Here is a 15,253-nt window from a genome sequence, read left to right as displayed (position 1 = left end):
TCTTATTAAAGGTAATAGCCTTCTTATAGTTTATAAGGAAAATATAGCTAATATTCTAATATTTTTTACTAAAGTAAAATTCGCTACTTAAAGCTTTAATAATAGCTAGATCCTTAATATTACCTTTATACTAATTATAATTAATATTTCCAGAAGTAAAGTATTAGGCTAGCTAAGAATAAGTAACTAGGTAAATAGGATACTTACTTAATACTTTATAAAATCCGAGCTATATTAATAGATCTACTATTAAAAGTTAAGAAGCTAAAATAAAATAGCTATTACTAAGATCTCTATATATTAATATATTATCTTTTTAGAGATAAAACTATAATATTTCTATTTTCTTTATTAAAAGCTTTTAAATACTAAGCTTCTTAATTTACTTTAGGTAATTCTTCTTATAAATATAGCTATTAGTACCTAGATTAGTAGTACTAGACTCAGAAATAGAAACTATAGTATTAAATTAGAGTTATAAATTAGAGCAGAATTAATTAGAAATACGGTACTTATATCTATATTTCTTAATTTCCTAGTTTTTAAAAAAGAAATCTCATATTTCCTTATTTACTCATATAATAGAAACATACTTCTTACCTTTAATAACTTTATAGATCTTAGTAACTAGCTTTAGAGTATTTTTAATCTCTCGTATATTAATAGAGAAAGTATTAGTAAGTTACTAAATATATATTATATAGGAAGCTTTAAGGAATCTATTATTAATTCTATAATATTCTCACTTATAAATAGGTTCTATAATATTACTATATATTTTCTTAAAAATATACTTATTTTACTAAGCAAGTATTAACTTCTATTTAGCTAGTATCTTATAAGTATACTAAATGCCTTTATTAAGTTCTCCGGATTTAATATCCCTAATCTTTTGCTTCTTAGTTCTAGATATAGTTATAAAAGTCTTTTTAGATAGTATTTTTCTTTTTAGAATAAAGAATTCCTTCTCGCTTTTCTCTAGTTTATTAACCTTATACTTGATTTAATACTTAGATCTCTGCTATTTATTAGAAGTCTTAGGCTTAGCTTACTTTCTATTCTTACTAGGTTCTTCTTATCTAGTTATACTAGTTCTACTAGCTTTACTAGTAATTTTCTTATTAGGCTTTATTAAATTAGCTTTATTTTTCTTAGCTAGATCCGGTTAAATTAAAGCTAAAATTATAATAGGAACCCATTCTTTAGGCTTATTTCGAAAAGCAGGAAAAGGCTTATTACTATAAACTCCCTTAATTAGGATTCCGGAAATATTAAAGATATATTATCTAGCCTTAAGATTATTAGCTAATAATAGCTTAAACTCTAGTTCTCTATATTCCGAAATAGCTTTAGTATATTTAAGTACCTTAATAATATCTAATTTAATAAATATACTAGTATTCTAATACTTCTTATCCTTAATATACTCTAAAGTAGCTTTATTAATTTACTAAATAGCTTTATATACTAAAGCTTTTATTTTTTAAAAAAAGTATAACTTCTTATAGATATTTTTATTAAGATTATTATAGATATTATTAATATATTAGCTAAAAGCTTTATTATATAATATAATTCTATTCTAACTCTTAGTATTAAGATTATTTATTATAGTCTTAATCTTATTAAGCTTCTCTTATTTGCCTTTAGAAATACCTTTAATAATATTCTCGAATTCCCTATTATTAGCTTAGTAGTTCTTTAGTTTCTTCTTAGTTAATTCTAGTCTAATTCTGTTTCTAATAAAGGTTTTCTATTTTAAGAGCTTATTATATATATTACTTAGCTTATCTAGGATATTCGTATTAAATTCGGTAATTATAGCTATCTTTTCTGGTATTAGTAGGCCTTTTATAACTACTTAAATTCCTTTAATACTCTAAACTTTAATACTATTAATCTATAGGCTTTTAATAATACTGCGGGTTATAAGAACTAGCTATTATACTTTACTAACTTAAGAAATCTATTCTTTAGCCATTTTATTATTCTTAATAAGTTATAAAGGTATTATTAGTATAATAGTTATAGGTTATAGAATTAAAGGTTTTCGAGGTTATAAGGATTTCTTTTAAGTATATTCCAAAATAAAAAGTAAATTAGAATAATCTTAAATTATATAAAAATATTATATATATTCGAGTTTTTTTTTCCTAATAAGAAAAATAAAGCTAAAATAGTAATATATATAATAGGAAAAGTAGATATAATAATTAGATATATTTAAGATAATATAATTATAAATTAGAAATAATTATAAAAAGTAAAATATAAAGTTAGGCTTTTATTATTAAAAAGAATACGAATATATATATTTAAAGAAATATAATTAAGGAAATAATTAAGGCAGGTTAAACTAAATAATAATAATAAAGAAATAAGAAAGTAATATAATATAAATATAAATATAGTAATAATATCTAAAATATTAGAATATAGAAGGAAATAACGAAAATTTTATAATATAAATATATCCCGACTTCTTATTTATTTAGAGATATTTCTATTAACTTAAAAAATAATATAAAAAAAGAGAAATAATATAGGAAATATATAAAAAATAAGATACATAAATATATTAAAGATATTAGGAAAATATAAAGTAAGTATTAATAGAAAAGAAATTAGAATAATAGAATTAAGAAATAACTTAGAATAAGGTATTACTTCTTCTAAAACTAATTCGTATTTCTTCCGAAAGCTAATTATATTTATTTAGTATTTATTAAAATTAACTTTATATAGTATAAAACTATTTAGTTAGTTAGAACTTTAAAGTAATATCTATATTTATAAAAGTAATACTAAAGATATTAGGGTATATAAAAAAAAGAATTATAAAATAATATAAATAGAATTTATAGTACTATTATTAAATTTGGAATAATTAATATTAAAGTTAATATAGAATATAAAAAGATTAGGTATTCCGAATTAGTATTAAGGATATAGGAATTATTTAGATAATATTTAATAGTAAGAAATAGATTAATAGCAAGAATTAGTAAATTATACTAGCTTTTTAAAGAAATAATTAGTTTCTAGTAATAAAATAATATCTTAATTAGGGAATAGATTCTATATAAGAGAAATTCTTTTTATATAGAAATAGGAATATATAATATACTAACTAAGCCTTAATATGAATTTTAAGAATAGCTATAGTTATATTAAAGAGGAAGTAGGTTTTCTAGTATAGGATAGGCTTTAAATAGGCAAATCTAGTTTATCTAATATCTAATAAATTTTCAGAATTATATATTATTAAGTACTTTCGGAAATAATTATTAGATTTAATAAGGTTTTCCTTTCCTTTTATAGGGCTTCTAATTTAGCTATTTTATTTATATATAACTTCTAATTAAGAAGTTTATTTAGATATTATAAGGAAACTTATAATAGTAATTTAAGTTAAAGTTAAGATTTATAAATATTATAGTTAAGCTTTAGACCGGTATAAGCCGTAAGAATAACTAGTTAAAAGAATAAGTAAAGCTTTTAAAAGATTTCTAGTTTAGTAAGATATATATAAAAAACTTCTTTTCTTTTTCTCTTCTTTCCCTAATTTCAAATATAATTACTATTTATTACTATAATTCGGAGTTAAGAGTTTATAAAATAATTTCTCGATTCTCTATTTATTTTTATACTAAAAGAAATTCTTTATATTTAATTCCCAAGATCTAGTAATAGAATTTCATATATTAAGAATACTATCTAGTAATAGTAATTAGATAATAATAAGAAATAAGTAATAGTAAAGCTTATTTAATTTCTAGAATAATAGTCTAATAATAATATTCTCTAAAAGTTATAAATAATAATTAGAAAGAAAAAATAAAAGATATATAAAGAATTAAAGATAATAAGCTTTATTTTAGGTTAAGAAAAGCTCCTATTATTAGATACTTCTTTCTAATTCTCTATAAAAGAAATATATTTTACTTTTTCTAATTCTAGTAATTTTAAAATATATATAATAATACTAGTAGCTTTCTCGATTTCTTAAATACTATTTTACTTATAATACTTTATAATTATTTTCTTTTCTAGTTTTATATTTGTCTTAAAATATTTATTTATAGATATATACTTATTATTAACTTTATTTTTAGGAAAATACTAGAATCTATTTCTTTTAATAAATTACTTAAATTAATTCCTAATATATATTTTTTAAAATATAATACTATTAAGTTTTTCTAGTATATAGTATCTTTTTAGTTAATCTATATACCTTACTTTATATAAGCTAAGCCAGTAATATAATAGCTTTATATTTCTTAACTTGTTTTAATTTATTAATTTAATATTATATACGAGAACTAGATTCTTTTCGGAAATAGGCTTTAAATAAATCTAGTAAATAGTATTAAATTACTTCTTTTCCTCTTAGTATTATTTATTTTTCTTTATTCTAGCTTTTTTAATATCTTTATTTCTTATCTATATTTGCTTTATATATATCTCTAGAAATATTTCTCTATTATAAACTTTATTTTATCTAAGTATTCTCTAGATTAGAAAGTATATTTCTATAAGTAATATTATTTCTCTATTATAAACTATATAAAAGGAAATAAATCTAGTTAGTTTATATATAGTAACTCGATTAGTAAATAGAATATATAATAGTAAATCTACCTAAGGCTTCTTTTTACTTATTATAAGTACTATAAGTACTTGAATAATTAGTTAATATTCTTTTTTAATTATACTATTTCCTTTAGAATTATAGGCCAAAATAATAATTCTATTAATTCCTAGCTTATTAAGTTCCTAAATTACTACTTCTTTGAATTCTGATTTGCTATTTACCTTAAGCTATTTAAATAAATCATATCTATAAATAATTTTTCCTAAATGTCGGTTCACCAGGAACGCATGGCACCGTCACGTAGGCGTGGAAGTGCTATTTGCGTAAGGTTGGTGAAGTTGTTGTTCAGAAGTAGGGATCGCAGTATCGTGGTGTTGATATGCGATCCCTAAATCTGCTAAGCCTAAAGGGGTCTAGTCTACTGGTCGAGTCACCAATGGGACGCGAGGTCACATGACCATGTCCCGTATCCCATGTCCCATTGCCCATGTCCCATTGCCCATTGCCCATGTCCCGTGTCCCGTGACTACGCACGTGACTCCCAGAGGAACAGCTGTACCAACACTAAATAAACTTAGTAATTTTCTTACTAGTTAAGTTCTTTAAAGATCTAGCTTTAACTTATCCTAAGAAATTATTTCTAGTAATAACTAGCGAGTTATATTCTTTATAGTCTAGTAGTTTAATTATATTAATCCTAAGGTAATAGAAAAGAAATATAGCTTTTATTAAATATAGAGCTTCTTTTTATTTTTTTTTACTCTTATACTAATAAATCTTATAAATATTAATATATTTCCGTATATAGTTATAATAATCTTCCTAGTAATAGCGGCTAGCTACTAAGTAAAAGATACTTTTCTTTCTTATATATCTAATCTTATTATATAGTTCTTTAATAATAATTTTCCTTTACTCTTAATTATTAATAATAAGCTAAGGCAAATATACTTTAGATATAATTCTCTATAGTAATTAATCTCTTATACTATAATTTAAAGCTTCTTTATTTAACTTTCGAAACTCGGCTCTAGATATTTCTTCTAGTCTAGAAAATATTATAAGATATTATATAATATTCTAGTATTATTCGGAATAGCTATTATTTAAGGAATCTAATAAAATAGTCGGGTTATTAAGTAAAGTATAAGAGTTAGTATTATTATTTACTATTTTACTAGAAGTTATATATAAAAGGCTATGGCTTTTACTATATAACTTCTGAATTTTATTATTTTTTAATATTACTAATTCGCTTTCAGATATAGTAAGGCTTTAATTATTAATCTCTAGTAACTAGATACTATTATCTAAATATCTAATAAAGGGTTTGGAAATCGGATTTCTTAAAATAATATTATATAACTAAACCGGAATTACTTCCTTTAACCAAACTTTCTATCTAATAAGTATTATTTTAATAATATTAAGCTTTATTACTAACTATTTATTAATATCCTTATTATCTTTAGTATTATCTTTTTACTATAGGTATTTTAATAATTTATTAGTAATAGTATACTTGGTTCTTTTAATATACTTAACTTTAAAGTCAAATAATTAAATCCATATTAGCTAGTAAGTAACTAGAGCTCTAGAAAAATAATAGCTTTACTTAGTTATATAATAAGTATATTAGTATCTAGTTTAAGAATAAAATAAATTTTATATAGCTAGAATTATATTTTCTATAAATATTTTACTAGCTCTTAGTATTTTCTCTTAATAGTATTATATTTTTATTTAGTATTATTTTAAATTCTAGACTTATATTATATAACTTTCTTTTTTCCTTTATTATTATATTAACTAAGAGTTCTGCTCTATTTATCTAGGCTAGTATTTATTACTAATATAATTATTCCCTAATCTTCTAATAGATTATAATATAACTTATAGAGTATTAAAGTAATAGTAAGCTTTTCTTAAAGGATTTATATAGCTTGCTTTTATTTATTATCCTAGTTTCATATTATATCTTTTCTTATTAAGTAGTAAATAGGTTTAGTAATAATTATAAAGCCTTTAATTCAAATATAATAGTAAATATTAATTCTAATAAATGCCTTGCTTTTAATTATACTATTATAATATTTCTATCTCAAGATCTTAGTAATTCCTGAACTTAAAGGGCTTCTTTTAAGTACTCTATAGATAAAGCTAATAATAATTATATTATTATAATAGAACTATAATTTTTCTCTAATACTAGCTCTAGCTTATTTAACTTTATCTAAGGTTATATCTAGGTTTTAAAAGTATTTAAATATAAAATACCAAATTTCGGGTAAAATAAGCTACTTATTATAGTTTATATAAGGTTTCTTAATTCTAATATTATTAATAAATAGTATAGTAATTTTAGGAAATAGATTCTCTAGAATAGTTATAATAATTCATATAAACTATATAATAGAATTAGTAGCTTTCTGAAATAGTATAGTTATTCTTAATAGCCCTAGAAGTATTATAAATATAATTAAATCTTTATTATAAGTATCTAATATAAATTAATTATATCTAGAAAAGAAATTAATTAGAAAAATATAAGTATATTTAGTAAATTCCTTCGAGATCTTATTAGTAAATAGGAATAAGTTAGTATCTTATAGGGTTACTAAATTCATTTTTATAATAGTATTAATTAGTCTATAAGTTCTAGTAACTTTCTTTATAACTAAGAACTATGAATTTTAGTAAGATCTATTATATTTCTTAAGAATTCTATAATCTAGATATTCTAGTAATATTTTTACTACTATTAGTACTAAAGCTTTAAAATACGGGAAATTCTTTTCTTACTAGGCCTTATACTTAATAGTCTTAATTAGAATAAGTAAGCTAATATTTTTATAGACTTTTCCTATTTCTTTCTAATTAAATATAATTATACTTTCTTAATTAATTATTAATTCTTGAAATATAGCTAGTTTTTTCCCCTAGAGCTAGTTACTAATATCTAATTATTTAAGGCATTTTGGAATAAGTTATAAATCTCTTAAAATAGCTAATATCCTTAGTAAAAGATAATTCTTATATTTCCTAGTATATTTCTATAAGTATTCTCTAGCTTTAGATCTCTTAAACTAGTCCGGATATTTACTAGGGCCTTCTCTAGTTCTATTATTAGTATTTACTAGTTAAATCTTCTTATTTTTTATTTTATATATTCCTGTAACTAGAAATAGACTATAATTATTATCTTTTTCTTTAAGAGCTATAGCTATTTTCTCTAGTATTTTTTTTATCTAATCTCCGGAATTTATAACTTTTCTATTTAGCTTTTTCCTAATTAGATATAGAAAGTGCCTTTTTATTTAGTATTTTAATATACTTTCCTTAAGCTCTTATATATTTCAGAATCTTTTCTAATCTTAAATTTTATATTTCTTAGCTTTAGAAATATATTTCTTTATTATTAGGAAATACTACTTTATTTCTTCTTTAGAAATATCTTTATTTAATATCCTTTTTATTTCCTTTTTTATTAAATCTGGAACTATTTTTAATAATATTCTAATTAGAGTCTTTTTTGCTTTAGTTTCTCTAAAAAATATTATTAATTTTCTGAACTCCTAAACTCAAAATAAAAGAATTTATAGGAAATCCTGGTATTTTCCTATTTCCCCTAATATTACTACTAGTTATAATACTAGACTTTATTTTTCCTTTTTACTTTTAGTTTCCTGCTCTATATTACTTAATTTCTTAACTCTAGAAACTTAGTATTTTTAAACTATTATTTTCTTTTATTTTCTAGTATTTTTTAAAAATAAAATAATTATAATAGTATAAATATTCTAGTTATTTTTAGGGTTAGTAAATCTTCTATCTTATGAACTATTATTTCTATATATAATTTTTATTTTTATTTTTACTAAGAATAATTAACTAAATAGAATTTTTAGAACTTCTTTAACTAGAAAGAATATATCTTTATATCTTACTTTATTTATAATCTTAGCTCTAAGCTTTACTATTTCTATAAATTCAAATTTTGCCCCAGTAATAGTAAATATTTAATAATTTATAATATTATATATTACTTTACTAATATTTCTAGAGATTTTTTCGGAAAAAATATTAATTTTAGCCCTAATATTAATTATTTCTTTATATTTAATACTTTCTTGAGGTTCTTAAAATATAAATCAGAGGTATAAAGATTATATAATATACTTATAAGCTAGTAATATTCGAATATTAATACTATTATTTTTAAATTAAATAATTTTATTAGTATTAGATATCTAAACTAGTATTTCTAATTCCTTAAATATTCTATCTATTATATAAGCCGCAGTTACTAGCTTTATAGATTTTCTAGTATATCTAACTATACTTAATATAATAATATTTTCTATTTATAAAATAGTAAAATAGGAAGTATTATTTTTAACTTATTAGTTCTAAAATATAATAGCTAGATCTAGTATTTTTAAGGTATTAATAAGTATTTTTATTTTTTTCTAAGTTTTTAGAAATAGAATAATTACTTTTTTTAGTAGCCTTATTAAAATATTATTAACTTTAGAAGTCTTATATTTATTATAGTTAAGAATATATTAGGTTCCTAATTTGTCTTATTTATTTCCGGAAGTATTAATATTTATATCCTTAGCTAGGCTATTTCCTTATTTATTATTTCTTAAAGTAATATTTTTCTAGCCTCTTATATAGGATAGCTTTTCTTTTATTCTAGCTTGTTTTCGGAAAACCTTTTTAGCTATTTTTACCTCTTTTTCCTCTTTTCTTAATAAGAAACCTATTATAGTATTAATAGAAATATTATTTATAGCTAAATCTTAATATTATTTATTAATTCCAGAACCTAAAATATTAGTAATTCTAATATAATTTCCTCTAAGGTAAAGCGGCTATTTAGATTCCCTAGATATAACTTGCTTATTTCTATATATAGATCCCGGTTAGCTAGTTCTCTTTTTTTTTCTTGCCTAGTAAACTAGGTATTTCTTATTAATCTCTAGATATTTTTGGGTTAAGTATTTAAGTTATAATTAAATTCTTTTCCTTAGACTTAGGAAATGATTTAGTTAAATTACTAGTATTTACTAGTAAGAAAAAAGAAAATACTTTCTTATTTAGACTTAAATAGCTTTTTATATTATTTTTTATTAAATTAGTAAGTATATTTATAATTTATAAGCTTTTTTATTAGTAAGTAATAGAACTAAGAAATATAGATATACTCTGGGTTAATATTATTGTTTTTATTCCTATTATAATATCTATAGCAAATTTATTCTCTCGGTTCTAGGTTTATACTATAGGCTATATTAACTTAAGTAATATTCTCTAATTATACTTGAAACTAATTTTCTCTAGAATATAGTTATCTAGACTTTTTGTCTATTCTAGCTCGATTATTATAGCTATTATAGCATTTTCTATATTCTTTGCCTTAATTTCTAGTATATTTTCCCTAAAAACCCGAATTATATTTACTAGGTTATTAATACTATTATATTAGCTATAATTAACTAGATTATATAAGTAGGCTATAAATATTCTTTCGAATTATAATAGTGGTTATATTAAGTTATCTTTATAGGTTCTCTTGAGTTATAATAGTAATAAATAATTTTTCTAGATTTCTTACTAGCTAATTAATATTATTTTTCTTAGGTTTACTACTTTTAGTAAATTTCATATAATTAGTTATAGGCTAGGTTCTTTTCTTACTTATACTTATAGTAGCTTTAGAAAATATAATAGGAGGAACTAGTAAAGAATAATTATTTTCTAGTTTAGAAACTATATTATAGACTACTATATTCAAGTATTCTTATTTAAGTCTAGATATATTTGGGTTATTAGTAATATTAAAATAATATTTCTTCTTTTTATACTAATAGAATATTATTATTTTCTTATATATCTTACTATATTTATAAGTAGAAATATTTATAGGCTTAAAGTTTATATTTTTAAGAATATAATCTTTTACTAGAATAGATAATTCCCTTATAAATTCTTAATACTAAATAATTTTATCTATTTCTTTTCTCTTTAGTAATTTCTTTAATATTTTATTAAATATATTAATATAAGTCTTAAAAGAAATTCCTTTATTCTAGGCTTATATAATAATCTAATTAAGAAAGTTATAGCTAATTTTAAGTATTTTCTAGTTATATTCTCGGAATTTCTTTAATAAGGCTTTAAAGAACTTAGTCTTCTAATAATTTTCTGGGTTATTAGTATAGTATTCTAGTATAGCCTTAATCTAATTTTTATAAATAGGAGAGATATAATAAATAATTCTCTTTTTCTTAGTATTATTAGGAATATAATAGTTCTTATATATATCTATATACTATTTCAAGAATATAGAAATATTACTTTCCTGAAATTATAGTATTCTAGAAGCTCCCGTAAATAATAGATTTAAACCTAGTACTAGTATATACTTATTTTTAGCTATATTAATCTTAATAATTTCCTTTATAATTAATTATAAAGTTTCTATACCTGAGATTTCTATTAATAAGATTCCTAAAAAGCTAACTTCCTATTTAAATATATCTTTTAATTTAAGAACCAGAATTAAAGAGAAACCAGTTAATAATAATAAATATAATTAAGGTTTGAGTTTTAGTATTAGTAATAATAAGGTAATAGCTTTTCTAGTCTTATTCTTATTACTTATATTCTCTTTCCTATTTCTTTAGCTTAATACCTATAGTATTTTCCCTTAATTTTACTAAACTAGATATATCTATTAATATTATTAAAGGTAATAATAAAAATAATAAATATAATTTTACTAATTTTTCTGACTTTTCTGAATTCTTTTTTGTTTTTTTATTTAGTATCTATTTCTTTTTCTAGAAGCTTTTCTAGTTTATTTATATAATTTCTTATTTCTGATTTCTTTTTAATATTTATTTCTAATTTCTATTTACTATTTTACTTAAAATTAAGGATATTTCCTCTTTTAGGTATTTTTTCCGGATTTAGAAATAAGCTTTTCTACTAAAACTAATATTACCTTTATTCCGGTCTTTATTATAACTAAAAATAATATATAAATTAATAGTATAATTTTATTTCCGAGTACTAAAGTCTGTTTCTAACTAAGGTCTAACTTATATTATCTTAGTATAATTTTTCTTATTTTATTTCCTCTATTTCTTTTCTTTCTATAATTAGCCTCTATTTCTACTACTTCTATATACTATACTAATAACTATATCTTATAGCTAATCTATATCTAAGTTATTAGGTATATTAGAAATTAATATAAGATATTAAGTTTAATACTTATATATCTTTAATATTTTAGCCTTAGGCTTAAGGTATTATAATAGTCCTTTTCTTTTCTAACTTACTAAACTAATAATTTGCCTTATAGATATTTCTTAGAACTTTATAAGAGTATTACCTTAATTATAAAGTTTCTATTCTTCCTATATTACTTATTATAAAATATATAAGAGGGAAACTATAATAAGACAAAAACCTATATAAAGTATACTAGAATACAAAATATAACTTAATAATAAAATAATAAATCAAAAATATAAATAATAAAGTATAAATAGTATATAGTATATAAAAGCTTAATTAATTAAATATATATAAAGAATTATTCTCTAAGTTTATAAAAAAACTAGCTTTCTTATATAATTTCTATAAGTTATATATAAAAGGCCGCGGCCTTTACTATATAATCTAAATCTTAAAACTACTAAAATAATATGATTTTTAATAAATATGGCTTGCTATACTATACTAATCTAAAATCTTTTCTAATCTATATATATAAACCAATTAGTATTAGTTTATTAGTAATATATAATATTATTATATAGATATAGAAATACTAGTTATATTAGTTAGTAAAGTTATTATTATTTAGAAATGAAAATTATAGTATTATAATATTAATATATAATTCCTAAATCTACTAAGCCTAAAGGGATCTAGTTTACTAGTCAAGTTACTAATAGAATGCAAGGTTATATAACTATATCCCGTATTTCATATCTTATTACTTATATCCTATTACTTATATTCTATATTTTATATCCCATAACTATATATATAACTCCTAAAGAAATAGCTATATTAATAATAAGAATTTAATATTTTATAAAATAGAAATAAGGCTATATTATAATTTATATAAATTATTAATTAGTATTTAAATAAGCTCAAATATATTTTTTAAAAAAATCTTTTATTATTATAATTATTAAAATAATAATATTTTATTTATCTAAATTTTAATAATAAAAACCAGAGCTTTTAAAAAAATTATAAATATTTATATAGGTCTTCTTATATATATAGTTCGAGAAGTAGTTATTATAAAAGTAGTCTTATATTAGTTCCTTTAATATAATAGAAAAAGCTTTTATTACTATCTTTTCTAGAAGCTTTATTTATTTATAAATATTAAAAAAAAATTATAATTAGTATTATGCTTTACTGCTTCATTAGTAAATTTAGCGTCACGTGACCGCGATAATGCATGCGGCTGTAGCTAGTATTTAGAATACTAAAGCTCCTATACTTAGAGCTTTTTTCCTTAGTTTAGAATCCTCGGATTAAGAGCTACTCTACCTGCTTACTAAGCCCAGAGTCCGGTTTTGTAATAATTAGAACTACTATTAGTTTTATTACATTTTTATATTTTAAAATATTTTTTTATTACTTTTCTAATAAGCTTTCTAGCTATAGTAATAAATATTAACTAATAGAAATTCGGGTTTAGTATTAATAATAATAATAATAATAATAATAATAATAATAATAATAATAATAATAATAATAATAATAATAATAATAATAATAATAATAATAATAATAATAATAATAATAAATAATAATAATAATAATAATAATAATAATAATAATAATAATAATAATAATAATAATAATAATAATAATAATAATAATAATAATAATAATAATAATAATAAATAATATAAGCTTTAGGATATAATTATATAAATAATTAATATTAAAGTAAAGTTATAAGAAATATATTTTTAAATTAAATTTATAAAAATATATTAAGAAAATATTAAAGAAAAAATATATAAAAAAGACTTATTTATTAAAAAACAAATAATTTAAAATATATATATATAATTTCGTTTAAGTTAATTAAAAGAATTATTAATAGTATAAGAAAATATAATAGAAATATAATAAAAAAAACTAATATAAAAGCTATAAAATTATAACTTTTTAAGTTTTTAAGAAATATATTATATAAATTATTAATATATTACAAAAAATTATATTCTAGCTTTATATATTTAATAAATTAGTAATATAATAATAAATATACTTTTTAAGAAATATAAATTAAATATTCTAGAAAAACTTATATAGAAATAAAATATATCTAGAAACTAAGTCCCTAAATATATAATATAGGTATATATAAAGTATTAAGAGAAAGAGAGGTTTTAGTATTATATAATAATTAATAAATATATTTTAGTATTAATTATTAACTTATAAAGCTTTTTAACTTAATTGAGAAAAAACTAAAATAATACCCTCTCTTTTAGATATTAATTAGGGATATTAATTAAGAGTAAACTAGCTATTATAATAATCTAAAATAAAGATATTTAAATAGAAATACTAAAACTTTGGCTTTTTCTTTAATTTAATAAGGAATTAATATAAATTAAAGTTATTTTATTTAATTATTATATTAATTAAAACCTATTTAAATATAAAAAATTTATAAAATTCGAATTAATAATAGTTTTTTAAATTAAATAAATTAGAAAAACACATATTTTAAAGCCTAAACATAAGCTTAAAAAAACCTAGAAATTTAGTAAATAAGTTCCTAAAACCAGATATAAGAGCTTTATAAGCTTGTAGTTTATAGGGCTTTATAAGGCTTAAATACTAAAACTTAATTAATTAGTATATAAACTCTTTTAAATTGAAATACTATTTTAAGAAATCTCTTTATTATAAGTTAGGAAGCACGTAACTACAATTTAAGATTTATAATATACTAGCTTATACTTATATTAAAAAATCTAACTTAAGATTTTTAAAGAGCTTAGGTAGCCAATTACAAGTCGTCGACACCCCTGCCCCAATCGACACCCCTAATCGACACCCGAGGGGGTCATTTTAGTTTTTCCCCTTAACCGAATCAAATTTACACCATCCCGCACTGACCCAACCCGAGAAGTTTCTTCATTATTCATCGCCTGCGTAAATTGCCAAATATTCTTTGGCGAGAATACCGACTCATCGGGGGCTATTTCAGTCGGACGTGTGTAGAGTTCACGGGTGGATGCACGCTGGAATAAGACATCGGAAGTGGCTTAAATACCTAATATATAAGGCTCGAATGCATAGCCGAAAGCACAACTACGGGTTCGGAAGACGACCCCAATCTCCACAGCTTAACTGACGACAAAATCGCGGGGAGCAAGCAATTGGTATTATTGGCACGCTGCATTCCTCACGGACATATGGTATCGATTGAATCAGGAACCGTCATTCGTCGCTCGGCTACTTCGTGCGGGTAAGTCTTGCGGCGCTACATCTCCCTTGAGACATGCGGGGCTTGCGGGGAGTATCGATACAAGCCGGTAGGTGTCGCCCGTTGAATAGCCCTCTTCCGGAATTTCTGCAAGGGCCGCATCA

Source organism: Hyaloscypha bicolor (assembly GCF_002865645.1).
Source record: "Hyaloscypha bicolor E unplaced genomic scaffold K444scaffold_87, whole genome shotgun sequence".
Classification (NCBI taxonomy): domain Eukaryota; kingdom Fungi; phylum Ascomycota; class Leotiomycetes; order Helotiales; family Hyaloscyphaceae; genus Hyaloscypha; species Hyaloscypha bicolor.
This window is presented reverse-complemented; position numbering follows the sequence as displayed.